This window comes from Protopterus annectens, chromosome 16.part0 (assembly GCF_019279795.1).
Source record: "Protopterus annectens isolate FY-2018-M chromosome 16.part0, PAN1.0, whole genome shotgun sequence".
Taxonomy (NCBI): domain Eukaryota; kingdom Metazoa; phylum Chordata; order Ceratodontiformes; family Protopteridae; genus Protopterus; species Protopterus annectens.
In genome coordinates, this window is record NC_056750.1 from 559,178,660 (window position 1) to 559,195,047 (window position 16,388).

The 16,388-nt window shown below is 38.0% G+C and overlaps 1 protein-coding gene across 2 annotated transcripts in view; it reads left to right on the top strand.

The window, feature by feature from the left end:
• Positions 1-16,388, top strand: part of HMCN2 (hemicentin 2) — a 2,554,053-nt gene that overhangs the window by 598,464 nt on the left and 1,939,201 nt on the right. The gene's annotated exons all lie outside the window — the stretch shown is intronic.

The following is a 16,388-nucleotide window of genomic DNA, read 5'->3' on the forward strand; positions in this document are numbered from 1 at the left end:
TCCTTGGGTGCTTTTTATAGCAGGAAACTACTCAGCGGGCTTGTCATTATTTCTTTCACTATAAAATGTTTATTGATTGGAGGACCTATTTTAGTCTGCCAGTGGTTCGAATGTATACTCAGTATTCATGTATAGTGGCAGTGATGAATAGAGCAGAAAGTATGTGACATCTTCCATACCCACTTCCTAATATTATTAAAAAGATTATATTTTCCGGAGAAATAGTATGTAAAACAGTGAAAAATTCTAAACTGGGAGCCAAGACTCCTCTTTGTTTGAGCCATACAATTACTGATGCAACCACCAAGTTACTAAGTTAGTAACTAGTAATGAGGGAAAGGCACACCTACATACAGTTAGCTGCTTATCAGGTGCAAGCATCTGTAAGTCACTCAACCACAAGTACCAGTATGATTTCGTCATAGACCATGTGGGATGAATGGAGATGTACCTCACAGAACTATTGAATAGAGACTTGACCGAACTCAGAGTATATGTGTCACAGGCAGCTACAAACCTAGCCTTAAGCACCTTTCTACCTTCTCATAGGATGATGCCACAGTACAAACAAAAAATTATTGACTTTAACAATTGGCTTCATTTCTGGTGTCGGTCCAAGAGAATCCTAACATTTCTCAGCCTGGAAAGACATGGTCGACAGTCCATGCTGCTTTGTCAGAGATGGTCTGCACTTGTCTCCTCTAGGTTTTTGGAAACTGGCAAAGGTGTTAGCCACCCCTATTGTGCCTTTTTTAGGCAACACCAAAATAATCAACCTCCCAACATAACAGAGTCCTCACTAGATAAACTTAAGGTACTGCTAATTAATGCTAGGAGTCTAAACAAGAAACTGCACTCCCTGGAAGCACTCCTTACTTTGTAAGATGCTGATGTCTGTGCAGTCACTGAAAGATGGTTCAAAGGCGAGGAAAGTACCCTGGCCATGCAGGGTTACAATGCCTTGCATACGTTCAGACCACAAACTGAGCATGAAAGAACCAAAGGAGGAGGTGTATCCAGCTTCATAAAGGATAAGTACACCTCAAGACTGGTCAAACAGTATGACTCTCTTGAGCTACTCCATGTCCAATTAACTATAGGCAAAGCCCCCTACCACATCATAGCTAGCTATAGGTCCCCCACCATGAAACAGGAAAAGCATACCACATACCTGGACTTACTGGAGTCACTTGCCATACAGCCCAGCTCCTTACTCACAGGTGAGGCTTTTCTACTTTGTACTCATCATCAGATATCAAAGTCTGAAGTCAGTAATTTGATTCAGCAAGTATAAGGAGCTGTATATGACTTGGTTGATACCTCATGATCTGTATGAATTCTTAGAGGTAGATGAACCTCTTATTCCAGTAATGCATGGTTTACCCAGGATTCATTAGGATTTAACAAAACTTCCAATGCGACCCATTGTTTCTGGCTGCAGTTTTCTGACGCAACCTTTGTTCATTTATGTGGAGAGCAAGTTAAAACCTATTTTGGACAAAGTACCCTCTGTTAAAGACACAAACATTTTTGTGAACGCCGTGTGTCCTGATGGTTCTCACTATGTTCAAGGATTGTATTATGGTCACTTTAAATGTGTGCATGCTTTTTACAGTAAAACCTAATGATAATGGGATTGATTTAATAAGACTGGTCTCACCACAGTCACTACTCCAATAATCAGATCAGTCTTATATGTTTGTTGCTGCAATTAATACTTGAAAACAATGTGTTCATTTTTTATGACAATTTCTATCTTCAGAGATCAGGCGTAGCAATGGACACTGTATGTGCCAACAGCTACGTGAATCTGGTTATGGCACATTAGGGTGGTGATATGTTTTTGAGAGAATAGGTTTCCCAAGCACATTAAGTATTACAAAAGGTTTGTGGATAACATTTGTTGTTGTGGGATGGTGCGTTAGTGACACTTTATGATTTCATCTCATATAGGTTCATAGGTTAGTACTAAGCTAACTGCTCTTGCGAGCCATTTTTAAGCCTAGCCAATTATCTCTTGTGAGACTCAAACCCTGCACCTTGTGTTTGTAAGGCAAACACCTTAACCATTAGGCCACCCTCCGAACCCCATAATAGCAATCTCTTTCTTTGGTTTACCATGACTCATCTCATAATATTGATTTTTTAGATGTTCTTTTACATAAGGCTAGTGATGGTCACATTGAGACTTTTATGTATAGGAAGTCCTGTTGGAAAAATGGTGTTACACACCACACAAGCATGCATCCCAGACATATTTATTAGAATGTGATGAAAGGGCAGTGTATGAGGGTGTCCAGGTTACATACCAATGAAACTGGGTCTAGAAGAGACCCTTATTGGTCTACATAAAAATGTCATTAATGGGGTTATCGGACAAGTGAGATAAGTAGACCTTTTAGTGAGGTTCATGGTTTAAGGAAAAGTAAAGGGAAACCTTTTTTCTCTCGCAGAAAGAAAGCTGGGAATGACCCATCCACACGATCACCTGGTATATATAACAGCACTAGGGTTATGTTAACCTACTCAAGTGACATTAGCCTTGTATAAGATATTGTCAGAGAAATTGACCCATCCTTATGACAGATGATAGCATCAAATGAGAAGTGAGAAATTGGCTGACCTTCTGTTTTAAGAAACATTTGTCTCTTAAAAGGCAACTATGTTATGGTTATAATACAAAGACAGCTCTCAGGTCTGAGCAGATAGGTACATTCCCTTGCCATCATGCAAAGCATGTGAGTTGATTTCTCCTGACAAGTTTTTTATTCACCCTGCTACCAAGAGAAGGTATGCTCCTAAACTTTATGCAGATTACAAAAGTATGAATTTAGCTTATATAGCAACTTGTAACATCTGCTCTCACTTCTATGTTGGTAAAATCAATTGCTACTTTAAGGAGCGGATTCTTGAACATCTACGAGTTATATGGAATGATGATGCATCTAAGCACTTGCGAAGCATATAGCTTATTTTGTTACACATACTTTTCGGTTCATGGGTTTGCAGTTGGTTAGCAAAGATATAAGAGGGGAAATCAGAAATGAGACTGAGGTAGCAGAAATGAAATGGACTATTACACTTCAAGCTAAAGAGTTTTGGTCTCAATGGAGCTGTGCCTTTAAGGTCAGCTCTGAAATCACGTAAATTGTTTTATTGAATGATTACTGTTGTTAAGTACTGTTTGTTTTAACCTGTTTTTATGGTCTGAAGAAGCACCTAAGTGAGTGAAGGCTCTCATCTATTAAAATTTTCTGTTGGTTGGTCATTCATTTTGCCTGCATTTTGGCTTGTTTGAGACACACATTTAGCCATCTTCAGTACTTTTTTCAGTTAAATTAAAGACCTTGTCAAGTCCTCCAGATCTAATTACAAAGCAAAGATAGCCTCCCTGTCTAAGAATAATCACAAAGCATTCTTTAACTGCATCCAAATTCTAAAAGGGAATACCCAGCTATGCATTGAACTGGTTGTGCATGGCACCACCCATACTCAGCTGGGGGTAATAGCCAACCTGCTAGCTGACAGATGTGAAGTAAACTTCACTCCCCTGTCCCCTCCAGTCATCCCCCAAAGTATACCTAATACCATTCCTCAGCCTATTATATCAAGAGAGCAGGTCATGTCGGCACTGTCCAAGACCAAAAACATGGCATCAGTGGGAACAGACAGCATCTCAGGTTGCTTTTTAAACAACTTAAAACCTGACCTAGCAGACCCACTTGGATCTCTGTTTAATCACAGCCTGTGAAATGGCTATATTCTGGTGGAATGGAGGCCAGCAACCGTAATCCCTCTGCACAAAGGGGAAGCAATCAATCGAACATGGGAATTATAGGCCCATAAGCTTGACTAGTCTCATCTGCAAGGCCATGGAAAGAGTTATTATGGAACTTATTAAGAAGGACATAGGTAATCTCCATACTCTGGACCCAACCCAGTTTGGATTTATTTAAGGTAGGTTATGCCTGTTAAACATGACTGACTTCTTTGAGAAAGTCAGCAAGGGAAAGACATGCATACCACCTATCTTGACCTAGTCAAGGCATTTGACACAATCCCCCACTTGGGTATTACAGAGAAACTCTCCCAATTGGGAATTAACTCCTGTGTTACCAGATGTGTAGCCAACTGGCTCAGTGCCAGGACACATACTGTCATACCTCTCAACCTCTTAGAGCAAAAAATCTGGTCAAAGCCTAAAATGATGGGGGTACAAATAAGGACAGATTTTAAATGTTGCTCTTACAAACTTAGAAAGTTGATAGAATAAAAGATTTTGCATTAGCATGAATTTTTTGAAGGATGTGGAGTCTTAAACTCAAATGTTCGTCATTATTTATTGACTTCAGTCCTCAGCTATTTGCCAGAAAAGTATAGATTTTAGGAGAAACACATCAAAATATGAGGCAAAAATCTGGACATTCTGTGAAAATCTGTACATTTGAGAGGTATGCACACTGTCAAAATGGGTGACTTTACCTCTAGCAAAATACCAGTCACCAGTGGCAGACCTCCCAACCATACCGAACTACTCGTTTTTTACCGAGTTTTGGGGTCCAAATGATGGGGTGCCAAGATTTCCGAGTGGCACCCCTTCATTTCTGATTTTTTTCCCTTTTGTTTTTGAATTTTTTAAAATTTTCACGCTGTTGGCGCTGATGTCATCACGTGCGCGATGACATCAGCGCCATCAGGCCATCCAGCCAGTTGGAATGGAGCTGAAGGAAGCTCTTCCGGCTGGCCGTAAATGCAGCTCTAACATGCAAGTGCTTTGAGCGTTACACTTTCAGCCAGGAACAGAGCTTCAGTTTGAAATGCGAGCGGGAAGCTTTATGTAAGCTGGGAATGGAATGCGAGCCGGGAACAGTGCTAAACAGACTAACAGAGCTTTTTTTCATTCAGAATGCAGAGTAGCTGAAATGGAGAATGCAGAACATCTTTTAAGGTAACTGAAATGGAGAAGTGTGACTGTGTGTGTGTGTGTGTGTGTGTGTGTGAGAGGAGCGTATGTCTTCCTTTGAATAGCGGTCTACATAGTAACCATTGTGCAAACAATACTCTTTTAGATTATTTCCTCTTTATGAAACCTGTACAAACAAGGTCTAAACCATTATGCTTTTACTGAACTCTATTTCCATGTCTCAAATTGCATAGCTTTACTGTTGACTCTGAGTTATGAAATACACCAGGAGCTGCCTGATAAAACACATATTATCGTATTTAGTGAGGATTTGTATTTTACTTTTTCACAGAATGCAGAAATATCTCAGTATATCCAGATGCCCTGTTAATTCCTTTAATTTTCTGTCATTGATATTATTAGTGGTTGTCTTCCTCTGACTGCTATTTAAAAAGCAGCATAAAGGCATGTATCCATGAAATTAGAGCATGTTGACTGCACTGGTGAAACTGCAGTATCTAGATATTGTTGTGCCTAATGTTGTACATCGTTTTCTTCCCCCCTCTGTTTTGCCCTATGTATCACTCCTTTTGTTTCTGCAGTCATAGATGGTGTTAGTAGTCTCTACTTTCTAGCCGCAGCTTCTTCAAGTCAGAGTGATAGTAAATGGCTGAAAGTTGAGATGGGCCATGTATTCACCTATATGCAAAGATGCAGAAATCTGACATGGAATGAATGTGACTTGTCAGTGACAATTTTTAACAGTAGCAGAGCAAACAAAGCAGCATAAACTAGCTAAAGTATTTCAGTTTGGTTTTATAAACAAAACTTTATTGAATATACATAGCCACAGTTGATCTTCATACTAGTGGACAAGCTTTTGTTTAGTATAAGTTTGCTTACGTACAGCAGGACTAGTGTTTCTTAGCAATTTCTATTAGTGCTCCAGTGGTATGGAGGGTCAAAGCTCCATTATATGTCTGCCCCAGGTATACCATTAGTCCACAGGGAGGGGGAAAATGGGTAGGTCATAAGAAAAATCCCCCCTCCTTGTTGGAAAGCACAGACATGCTGAGATCCTGGATATCTAAAGAAATAGCTGGAAGATTTTGGTAATGGGGTGTCAGGCCAGTATCATGAAGGGCAGAGATGAGACACAAATGAAAATATTGTCTGTGTCACCATGTGGAAAGTGTCTCTACCTATTACTAGGAGGTTAATGTCATTCTTTTTGAAAACACACATAAGTTTTAAAAGTTGAATGCATTAAAGGGACAACTCCTAAATGCCAGTACAGAACCAAACAGTTTATAATGGTAATATTTTGATAGATGCTGATTAAGCTCCATTATGATAACTTTGGTGCAGCAACATAGATATTCCTGTCTTTATTTAAAGTATGGTAGCGTTGGCGCCTCACAGTAAGATGCTGTCCAGTTCGACTCTCAGCTAGAGTGTCTTCTGCATGGAGACATATGTGAATGGGCATTCCTTCATTGAAGGTTGTGCGTCAGGGCTGGCAACTCAGTACGTAAAAATCAACTGCCAATCATTAGCGGACCGGATTCCGCTGTGGCGACCCCTAACTGGGAAAAGCCGAAAGACACAACAACTGGGAAGGTACCTATTTAATTTAGTAATTGTGACAGTAAGATCCATTAGAAAGATTGTTGTAACAGATAATTATTTGCAGTCACTTTACACGTTGTGTTAAAACAAAACTATAATATGTACTGTGACTTTAGAAGAATTACAACATATTATTATTTCATTGTTACCATATACAGCAAACAGCCTGACTCATTGTACAATTGTATATGGTCTTTCTGTAAGAAGTGATGTTATATGTATAAAGTGCAATATGTACATTACTGCTGGGGAATATTTTCTTATATTGAGGCCTCCATTTCCATTCATTGTAACTAGATGCAGGATGTGGTTGCAATGAACCTTGAATACAGGGTAAAAAAAGCCTAAAGTCCCTAGCCACCACCACTTGTCAGCTTTACCTAGGTTTTTTTTCCTAAGAGTTGAGAGCCATTGTGAGAACTGAACTTGTATTCCCCCAGGTTTTTTGTGCTAAGAGTTTAGACCTGTGGTGAGAAGTGAGAAATGAATTCACTGAAGGAAGCTGCTGATTTAGCATAGTGGTATGCTGCTTTGACTGTAGTCTGTAGTGCGTAAGGTCCTGGGTTCAAAATTTGCCAGTGAAATGTAGGGTGGTAACACAGCATTTTATTCTAGCAATTTTACAAAATTATACAAGCAATGTGTCCCTGGTTTTAGACCTTTTGTCCCCTGCCCCCCAAAAAATGAAATAGAAAATAAATAAGTGCGAAACGCTGTGCAAGATGCCTATGGCTTACACTACTGTTATTCTATTTATAGTGTGGGTGTGGAAGTAGACTTTTTTATGATGGAAATGTTCTGAATTGGGCAGTTTTGTCATTATTGGTTCATGCGTTGTTTCATTGCCTACAGTACAGCCTACTGGAAAAATGTTCAAACAATAATTTTAAAATGTGCTCTGTCAAACAAGTGTGTTGTATTATACAAGGAATATAATTTAATAAAGTCAGGAAGGTGTATCAAAGAAAAGAACACATGTATGTTTCTTGTTTTGTTTGCAAGCGACCAATGATTTGAAAACAGCCCAAAGGTAATCTTTATCCACCACTGGCCAGATGCATTTTCTTTGGATGTGGTGTGGGTTTCAATGCTGTTTCAATGATTGTGAGTTTCAAGGGCAGATAAGTGTTAATGCCAAGCCTATTTTCATTGTGAGACAGTATTGCTTTGTTTAGCAGATGTCTGTTAGTGTTTCTGCATTGTTGTGCTGTAAAATGTAAAAATAAAATCCAAATAATTATTGTAGAAGTAAAGCGGTCTGCACACATTAATGTTTAAACTGTTTATGGTAAATGGGATGAAATAGCCAGGTAATGGGACATTCGGATGTCTGCAGGGGGACTCTGGTGCCATATTTTGGTATTCTGTTCTTCAGTTTGCATTTGAAAGTAGTTATTCCACAATTCCATTGGGGTGGGTGGAGTTACGCAATTATGTATGCAAATTAGATGTTAATCAGCATACAGATTTGTACCTATTTTTCATGGGCCTTGTCCAGATTTTTGATGTTTCCAGGTTGAGAGGTATGACCAGTGGCATACCGTATAATTCTATGCTGGACCCCTTCCTGTTCAGAATTTATTTCTCAGAAGTCAGGGCAAACTTGGGCGGCCTGTGGCTGACCAAGATCATTGACTATTACAAATTAGGATCAATCATTGAATACTCCAACAATATTAATATACTGTAGACAGGGTTAACACAGAGAAATGATTGGTGCCAAAGCCATTGATTAAAGGTAAATGCAAAACAATGCATTATTATTCCCTTTGGGAAAACTGACATCCCTGCTAATTACATTGTAGACAGTACCCACCTAAGTGTAGACCCAGTGGAACGTGATCTGGATACTCAGGTTGATAGCAATCTGAACTTTGATCACCACATATCCACAGTAGTAAGGAAATCCTTCTATGTGGAACATTTTATAAGTAAAGGCATCCCATCTAGATCTAAGAATGTTATAATTCCATTGTACTCGATCCTCATCAGACCAATAGAGTACATTGCTGACTTTTGCATATACCTCACAATAACCCTGCAGCACCAGGACAGACCACAGAGGTTTCTCACCAAGAAATTACAGGGTGCACGAAACAAATCTTACGTGGAAAGACTGAAAGCTCTGTGACTGTATTTTGTCTCCTGCATGCTGCTGTGGGGTGACATGTGCTTGGCTTATTGGGCAGTCTCTGATCCGGCCCTGATGGAAATGTTACAAAAAATCAAACTGCGGGAAGGTGACTCGCTCCAGGGATCTTAACCTAGCCTCTGGCATGAACAAGTCATGCTGGAGAGAAAGATACATCTCCCGGAGACTGCCACTTTTATCGAATAAGCTTCCAGTTTACTTGAAACAGAGCCCCTCCCTGACCTTCTTCAAATGCAAACTAGATCAATGGATGGGTGACTGCAGATTCATCCCAGGGATGGTGCCCATGTTCACCCTGGACAGATAAAGTTGGTATAAACAACCATAGACCCTTATCTCTGCGAACTTCACTCACCTAACCATCGAAAACTGGGGCAACGTGGGATAAATATGGCTAGGCCTGTAAGGGCCCTAGGGCTGTTAGTCTAGTAACCACCTATGAACCTACTGTGCCCATAGAAAGAGATAGAAAGAGTTCTGGTCTAGATATAAACTTTATTTGGGAGTAGCACCCCACGTATGGATGAGATGGCACTTTGAGAGAAATATGTGTGAGGACTATTGTCTTACAATTAAAATCGCTTATAGTGGCAAGGAGAAAACAATGTGTGATGCTGCTTTGCTGTTACTAAGCAGCAGCAGGCTATACCAGATGTTGTTAGAAAAACTGAATCATAGGGACTGTAGTGGCTGCTAGCATATGGTATACAAGTAACAGTTTATATCGAGTGATTTTATCAAAAAGCTCAAGAGGTTTTTATACAACAGCAGCACATCACCCTTTACTGATAAGGTAAGAAGTAATCCAGACAACTTATGTTTAATATACAAAGGTCAGAAGTGTGTGAGAGAAAGCAAAGTTTTCTTTCAAGAAGGATTTATGTAAAATTCTTGCACTGCTTGTATTTTTTGCAGTCTACATGAATTTAAAGGTCTTGCTTTAGCAACTGGAAATGTAGTTGGTGTCATTATAGGGGCTGCAGTTTCTGTTAGCTTAGGATGAGATGACAGGAAAGCCTTTCTGTTTTGCTGGAGATGAGCTAAACATCTCTTTCTTTGGCCTTCAAACTCTTGATAAAGCCTTTGCTGCCCCCATAGCATCGTTTTTAGAAAGAGGCTGTCTGCTGAACATTCCAACTTAGTAAAATCTAATTCAGAACACATTAAGCTCACTCTAGTCCATGTCAAAAGTCTTAACAAAAAATGACTGAACTTAATGTGCTCCTGCTGCTTGAACACTTTCATATATGTGTTGTTAGAGAGACGTGAGTATAGTCCCATTGTTTCTGCATACAATGTCCATGTTTTCAGACTTACTGGCACTTGTAAAAGAGCATCATTACCTCATGATAGATTCCTCAAGACACCAAATTTGAATTCCTAGATGTTCAAATCACCCAAATCACCCAATTCAAGCTTAGTGATCTATTCATAGCTTTCCATTGAACATCAGCCGTATCCCCTTGTGACCATGGTAGCTATGCTAATATCATAGCTGAAACCCCATTTAACACAACACTGTTCGCGGGGGGTGGGTACTTTGACTATGTATCAATAAACTATAGTCAAACCACATTAACAAGTTCACATTTAAAAATGTTATACACCACATATATTGTTATGTATCACATAATCAAAACAGCATTACATACATTGTTCAATTCCTGCCTTCTCTTAAATCTCAGTCCTCCTCCAGACCATTTCTCTGCATATATTGTTCCCACAATTTCCATTTTTTCTATATTTTATTCCTAACCTTTTCTGAAGATCCCACTTCTTGTTCTTTTACCTCTGTTACAATTTTTACTACTACAAGTTTTGCTGATTTAGATTTCCATTTTCTAGTAACTGCTGTTTTGGGAGCCACCCAGAATTAAATTTAACAAAGCCTACTATGACTAGACAATTTAGATTGTGTATTCCAGCTCAAAATGTCATTTCCTTAATTACACTCATTTGTTCATCCAGTATTTCTGACTGAGTACTCTGTAGGGAGTTTTTAAAGTCTGCCAACTAATTATACTCCAAGAACATATGCTCCCAGGTACCTCTTTCTTCCCCATTACACCTCCAGTATTTGCAATCTACCTGAGGAAAATTCTTCGGAGTCTGCTTGGGGTATAATCTATGCAAACACTTCCAGACAATAATTCTAAATCTTCTAGATTTTGTTGCATATTAGGAAGCCGTACATATGTCCTCCCATTGTTTCTTCATGAATTGCATATCTGATTTCTCTTCTTAATCTTTTCTGACCTCTTCTGATTGATTCCATACATGTCCTACTGATTTTCCCTTTATTAACAGCAGCTTCTGTTCTAGATTCAGTTAAAAACTCAACCAATTTAGATCTTTTATTTAGGAGTCCCTTATCTCTTACTCTTTGTCTGTACTCTGATATAAATCCCTGATAGGGAAGGAAATCCCTAACCTGCAATCCAAATGTCTTCTTCATCCCTTCCTAGTCCATTACCTTTCCTTTTCTAATTATTGCTCCCCAATACCTCGGTTCTTTTGCCAGCTTCTTCCAGTAACTTCCAACCCCCTGTTACCTATTCTCTGTACCATTAATTGCTGTTATCCTTATCAGCAGAATCTCCTTTCTCTGTTCCTGTGTTGGCTTCTTAGTATACTTTCTGCTACTTTATGAATATAATATTATGTATGACTCTTATTCTCCTTAAGGATATGCATTCAAAATCCATTATTTCCTTATTTCTTGAATTACACCCCTGTTTTATCCTCCTTTCTTTCCACTTTAAATTGTAGCTCCTGCTTGTATTATGTATAAGGGGCTCAACTGTGTAGCTCTAAAAGATGCCTTCAAATCTGGTAATCTTAAACCTCCTTGTTCTGTTGGAAGGATCAGCTTATCTCATTTGACTCTTGCCCTATTCCAGCTCCAAAAAAAAAAATCATTCAACTCTTAATTACAGGCTAAACCTTCCTCTATGTTTGATAAAAATATGCCTGACCTGTGTTTAAAACTGAAAGGACTAAAAACATTTTACTGCTTGTATCTTGCTGTCATTACCCATAAGCAAGAGCGTTCAGTTTCTCATTTTTTGTATTATCGTTTCTTTAGTCTCTTCCCACATATCCTTACCCACCATAACCAAATCCTTTTTATCCCATACTCCTAATCCAGCTTCTGATTAGTTGTATTATCCTTTCTCACTTATCCTTACATGTTGTAACAGAATCCTTTTTAACCCATACACCTAAACACATCATTTTATCATGTTCCCATAAATATTGGTATTGCTGAACCAACTCATGTGTGAGTACATAGCTTATAGCTATACCCTTCCTTTTATCCTCATTAATTTTATATCAAGAAAAAACTCAGAACTGTCTCAGAATGTCCCACAACACTGAGATGTTCTTGTTTGGTTCCATCAGGTAAAAAATAATATCATCTGCAAATAAAGCCAACTTTTCTTGAACACCACATAAATGATATCTTTGAATTTCTGAGTCCCTTATTTTCTTTGCCAGTGGTTGTAAATATAGCACAAAGAGGAAAGACTATACCTTTGCCTGGGTCCTCTAGATACAACTTATCAGAGAGGAGCCCCCCAACTTTGATTTTTGCTTCAGATCCTTCATATGTCCTGCTAATTAACCTTATTATTGTGTCAACAAATGGAAATGCTTCCATTAACCTGCTGTTAAAATCCCAGCTTACTCTGTCAGATGCTTTCTCTGCATCAAGACCCACCAACGACAGTGGTATTTTCTTACATTCTGCTTCCCTCTGGATCATTATTGTTTTAATGTTGTCAGATGTTTGTCTTCCCCTTCACAAAGCAACATTGATCCATATCTATCAATTTTGGCATCACCTTTACCATTCTTTTACCCATTATGGCCATAAACACTTTGTAATCATGGATTAAAATTAAAATGGGCCTATATGAAGCTAGATCAGATGTGTCTTTACCATCCTTGGGTATTACAACCACCACAGCTTTTTTACAAGATGTTGGTACCTCCTTTCCTTTTAAAATACTGTTAAATAAAACCTTCCAGATCTATGTCACTTTTTTCACTCCTTGCTTCCAAACTGCCACCAGAATACCATCTGTTCCTGGAGACTTTCCTGCAGATTGGTTATATATCTCTTTTTTATCTATCTAATTTTCTCATGTCTTAACTGTTAGTTGTTGAGTCTCATCCACCTTTAACCTTTTCATATTTAAGTCTTCCATAAATATTTCCATTTGTGTTTTTTCGTGATTTCCCTACTTATCTGCTTTGTACAGATTTTCTTAAAATTTCCAAAATGTATCTTAATACGTCTACAGGATCTGTTGTTATTTTTCTTGCTATAGGCTTGTTATTGGCAACAACCCTTTTTATTTTTCTGTTATCTTAGTCATTGTGCAAAAAGTTTTGTGCTCTTCAGGTATAAAAAAACAGCAATATTTCTAAATCCTGCATTTTATACATCCACTCCCTTATTCTGTCTTTAGCACTCTGTAATTGCATCTCTTCTTGTTTTGTCAGATTCCCCTTATTTTGTAATATTAAATCATTCTTAGCACTTCTTAGCCATATCTCCTTTCCTTTTATTTCTACACTATTTTTAAACTCTCAACTTTCATTGTATCCCATTCGCTAGCTATAACGTCTGGAGTACTTTCGATCTTCACTAATAACTCCTGGATAATTTCCACTACCTAGTCCTTAAATTCCTCTCTATTTAACAGGTAGGTGGGAAAGTGCCAGTTTATTCTATTTACTTCATTTCCTTGCATTTTTATCTTAGTAATTGTTGGTGCATGATCTGAAATAGTTGTTGGATATGTCAAAATTCTCAAATGCACATGTTTCTGTTTCATATATTTTGTCTAGTCCAGCTAAGTTATTGTATCTCTGTGAATAATTTGTAAATTCTCTCTGAGTTCCTACCACTGAATTCATGACTTTCATACCAAATATCATAAATATGTTGAGAAATCTACCCTCTTTTGTTATAGTTCCCTTCTAGGCCCCAGATGCATCCTCATTGTTGTAAATCAAATTGCAGTAGTCATTTTAAATAATATTCCCTATAACCTCTATCCCCTCATCTGCCACTCCTCCGCCATTTCCTTTCTACCTTAATCCCCAGTTTACATGTACATTTCATTCTGACCTTCCCACTTTTTCCACTTCCTTCAAATACTATTTGCCACTCTCTTATAACTAAGTTTTATTTCAGTATGTGCCCTAGTATTCTTACCGTCACTGTCTTTGGCTCATACGCTCTACGATGCCTCTTTCCCTCTTCCAGCTTTAATGATCATCTCTCTGCAGACAGATGTTTCATACTCCTCTACCTACAGACTAATGCTTCATACTCCTTTACTCAATTTTATTTATTCGCAACATCTGTAATGCAATCCCTCCTTACCCATGTGTTATCTGTTTGCTTGTCGCGTATATTGCATGTCTTTTGTACTTGAAATTTAATGTCATGCATAATGTCACTACAGAAGGAACTCCTGTTTTATCTTTGTATAGTGTCACTACAGAACAATTACCTGTTTGTATCTAGATGTGTTAAGAACTATTTATGTACAGTACTTTTGTTTATAATTTGTTATGTCAACCTTCGATCACTGTGCTTTCTTACCCCTTGCCTTTACTTCCTCTCCTACCCTGTACCCCATAAACTCCACCAACCCACTCCCTTTCTCCACTATATACCACCTTTGACCTCTCCCACCTCACTTCTTTCTATCTGTCCTCTCCTCATATTTCTAACTTCAAAAAAAAAATAAACTTGTTTTTTTTATCTGTACATAAATGTTTTACTTATGTTTTTTTATCTGAAATGCCTGTACTTTTAATATGTTTAGACTTCATGAATCTCACTTTTGTAAATTACCTAGGATTAGAAATGTTATGACTTTTTTAACAAATTGTATATTATCTCTGCATTTTTTACTGTTCTACTACTTTATTTACTTTTGTGTAACTATTGTAAAATTGTCTGCATCATGTGGAGCTTTTCTACCCAGGCCTCCACTGAAAACAGGCTCTTTCAGGCCAGTGGACTATACTGATCATCAAGCTGTACTAAATAAATAAGTAAGATTATCATTCAATTATTCTGGAGCCATGAGATGAGATTAATGGTTAATATTTATAACACCTTAGTGAAAACAAGAGGAGTATAGTATAGTATGAAATCATATGAAGTGATATGACATTTTAAAATAAGCTAGAGTAGTTTATAAAACTTATTATTGAAAAGAAATATCAATCCTAGAGAGCAAATTGACAGTGGGTGTAGGATGGCCTGAGATAACATAATAATATGCGCTAACTGTAACCTAACCCTGCCTTACGGGTAGTGAACACTTTCCGCAAGGAAGAACAAAACAGGAAAACTAATTGTAAAGGAATGATTATCCTTGGTAGCCGCATATGGATTATTAAACTAGTCCATTGTCAATACTAGTAATGCAAGATCTGTGTTGTACATCACTCTGTGTTCTTATTAAAAAATAAGAAAATCAGACTCAAGCTTGTATTGGTTATTTAAACCATGGTTTATTAAGTTAAAACAAAAAAAGAGCTTTCTTTTATTTTGCTTCTATAGTCTATTCACTATGGAAGATTTATGTATTTGAACAAGGCTATGCTTTTCTGGACTGCTCACCTAAGTGCCTCCTGGTAGTAATTACTACACTAGTGAGCTGATATAAAATCCTGGTTGATGGCCTTAGATTTCAGGACGAATTAGTTATGTTGTCAATGCAGTGACACTTGTCATCACCTGACTACACAGATAATAGTGACTAAAATTCTGTCATTTTCTTACTGGGAGTGTATGCTGCTTGCCTTAGCCAAGGGCATGTTGGTGCTGTTAGGGCAGAATCAATATTGCTTCAGTATAAGCAAACAAAGTCATGTGTACAGTATCTGTGACTGGACATGACACCATTCTGCTCTTACTGTTTAAGGTAAGTTCTACAAGTGCACATGACACAGATGGCATTGAGAGGGCTCCTTCTTTAATAGTTACATCAGATAGTCCTTATACATTGTGGTTTTGCTGGGTGTTCTAACTTCAAAGCCATTGTTCTGCTGTTAGGGCTGAAAAGGAGACAGGTGGAAAAAATGTAGAAAACTGTTCTGCTGCGCTTGTCAAAATTTATTACCTATGGAAATGGAAATCATTAACATTACTTGACTGCAGGCATAACCATTAAAATATGCTTTCTACACAAACTGAAATGGAAATATCTGAAGTAAAAGAAAATCTGCTGTGTCAGACCATATGTTGTTAATTTTAGCACTCTTCTGTAATTAATTGATCTGAGCGACTGGCTGCTGTTATATTTTATCACTGCAGCTTAACATGATTTTGCTGCTGGTTTTCAAATGTAGCATGATCCCTAAATTCTGCAGTGCTGTACTCATAATGACTCTAGTCAAAGAATGACAATGCATCAAATATTTTTGTCAACCAGTTTGTGCAGATTGGAGATGAATGTGCTGTTATAGCAGTTTAACTCTCCATAAGTTTGTCAGCGAGTACAGAATTAGTTCTGTGAGGTATGAAACTCATCGCACAGAGGGGGCGCAGGAAGAATCTCTTCATGCAGTATCAGTCAGAAGCAACATTACTTCTCATATTCTTTGTTGCAACACTCACACAATAAAAATAGCAGGGATTCCTGCTACAGTCGTACTTAAAACAAGGAACAT